At 33.1% G+C, this 2,645-nt stretch overlaps 1 non-coding gene across 1 annotated transcript; it reads right to left on the bottom strand.

Annotated features, from left to right (window-relative positions):
- Positions 1 to 234: 234 nt before the first annotated feature.
- Positions 235 to 351, bottom strand: LOC148779760 (U5 spliceosomal RNA). The gene has a single exon (XR_016045116.1). It is a non-coding gene; the product is annotated as a U5 spliceosomal RNA (small nuclear RNA).
- Positions 352 to 2,645: the final 2,294 nt, after the last annotated feature.

The following is a 2,645-nucleotide window of genomic DNA, read 5'->3' as shown; positions in this document are numbered from 1 at the left end:
TATAGAAGGTGTGACATAACCAACATGACAAAAGTTTGACACTTATATACCCTTCTTTTGTATATAGAATAACGGTAATCTCAAAAGAGAATACCCTGCGAACATGTTTAATTTTTTTTTGTTAGAGCTTAATCTCAAAGGGTTATCTTATATACCCTTCTTTTGTATATAGAATAACGGTAATCTCAAAGGAGAATGCCCTGCGAACTTTTTTAATTTTGTTTTGTTAGGGCTTAATCTCAAAGGAGATAACCCTGCCAAAAATAGGCGTATGCCGCTATTTGTGACGAGCTCACGGTATTCTTTAGTAAAAGGCGAAAGAATAGTTCGCTCTGTGCTCACCACACAGCTCCGGGCTTTGGCTACGAAGGATATCCATCTCTTATATAACTCTTCCACCATGACATACTTCCATTCCTCAACGATGTGGGATTCCTTAAACACTCTTCTCTTCAAGTTTTACATATTAACCAACGGGCCTTTATTCCTAATGTTAGAGAGAGAGAGAGAGTGGAAATATAAATGGACAGCTAATGCATAGAGCGTGGTGAGATAGATATTGGTGTGATTAATATTTCTTAACTCTAATTAATTGGGGGGAGAGAATTTGAGCATGAGAGGAAAAGAAAGCTCAGCAATATGATGAACATTTTGTGTCACCAATGTTCAATATCATTGTTTGAAATGTCGGGTCTGGTGGTCCAACCTGGCTACGGCTGGGTCCAAGTCGACTCAGTGGATCAGCTAGCTTGGATGTATTGGGCTATTATGGGTTTATACAAAAATTAAAAAATATTCAAATAAAGGTGTGGTTTCTATAAGGTTGCAACCTTAAACAATCCAAATAAAGGCGCACCTCCAAATTTTGTCATAACATGTAATTTTGTTGTAAAAAATTCTTAGGATTATCTTAAAATCTATTTTCATATCTAATTAGAAAATTTTAAACTCCAAAAATGGTTAAAATAAAGTAGATCGATAAACATATGAGAGTCTTGAAAATGGACGGTCTAGATAATGTGTTGCAAGATGTATTATTTATGAGGCTCAAAAACTTTTTTTTTTTTCCATATTCATACATCTCGCTATTGAGATGATCAATTAGACGGTTTCTCAACACTAAAACAACATTTTCGATGAGTTTTTGAGATGCATCTGTAATTCTACATTTTAAGGTTGCAACCTTATATTAACTTTTGCCTTCAAATATGTTAAAAGGGCTGATCTTATTTAGTTGGTTGTGGGAAAATTTTGATACATATGTTACATATTTTGATGCATTTATCAAAGGGAAAAGTTTATATGGAGCCGAGGCTCCAAATAATCAAATTTGAGCCTACCTCAAAAAATTCACTAGTAGGATTTTATTTGTTCGTTTTATTTTTCGTATGGAGATTTCTATCATTTTTTAACCAATTTAGCTTGGGTTTTGCTGATGGGATCAATTATCAACAAATGTCAAATTTTTCGGCTACTATTTTAGAAAGAAAAACAAGTAGTGGCAGATTGGGCTTTGCGGTAAAGAAAAATCTCAAATTGGATACGAAAACCTCACTTACATCAAACATTTTTAGGCAATTTCTCCAGGGCTTTGCTAGTGGGTCAAATTACCAAGATTTTGAAATAAAATTCAGGTTTTTTGGTTGAGATTTGAAAAAGAACAAAAAGGAATGACAGATTCAGGGCTTTGGGAGTAAAAAAAAATGTGAAATCCAAATCTTAATACCTTACCTAAATTGAAGACTTGAGCTTGTCTATAGCATATAGTCGATGTATTAATGATAAAATGAGTGATTGGGTGATTTTTTGTAGAAAATGATCAGTATTTGATGAAAAAAAGCTTAAACAATTCATGGTATAATCTTGAAGGGTCCAATAAAACCCTAAACCTGTAAACCCTAAAACTAAACATGCAAACTGTGAATAGTCTTGAGGATATTCAATAAAACCTAAACCTAAATATGCAAACTTTGAGCTCTAAACCTGTAAGATTTTTTTACCACAAAATTCTGCCAATTAATTAGCTGTCAAGGTTTTTTTGTTTTTTTTTCTCCTCTTTTTTTTTTAAAATTAATGTTGAATGTGGCGTGATTTGTTGTGTTAATTGTTATTTGTACCCATGAAATGAATTGATTGGCGATTTGGCTTTTGTTTGTTATTGAATATTATTATGAGTTTTTTGGGATCTTGATTTCTAATTATATTATTTATGGTAAAACTAGTGCTCTCGTTGCTCTCTAGAATAATAATTGGTTCACTTTCATTCCTCTTCAGTGGAAGATTCGTACTCTCTCTATGTTGTTGATTTGCCTTGATTTCCCATAGCAACTTGCATGAAGATATGATGGGTGTGGTTTGTATAGAGCCTAGGCTCTAAAGAATCAAATTAGAGCCCACCTTTAAATAGTGTCGAAAAATGTGGTTCCAACACTTATCATCTAGTGAAATTTTTTAGGGAGGCTTGGATGTCATTATTTAGAGCTTCGGCTCTATATAAACTTTTCCCAGATATGATTTCCATATTTAGTTGAGACGTTAATCCCCAATTTTAAGAAACAAATAATATTTTTTTGGATATTACTTACTTCCAAGAGATATGGGCATTAAAATTTGGGCAAGCTTTCTATGCTTCCCCTACAACATAA

Source organism: Amborella trichopoda, chromosome 11, assembly GCF_054954075.1.
Source record: "Amborella trichopoda isolate Santa Cruz 75 chromosome 11, AtrichopodaSantaCruz75HAP2 v2.0, whole genome shotgun sequence".
Lineage (NCBI taxonomy): Eukaryota > Viridiplantae > Streptophyta > Magnoliopsida > Amborellales > Amborellaceae > Amborella > Amborella trichopoda.
Note: the sequence above shows the minus strand (reverse complement) of the source record. Positions and strands in the feature narration are given on the sequence as shown.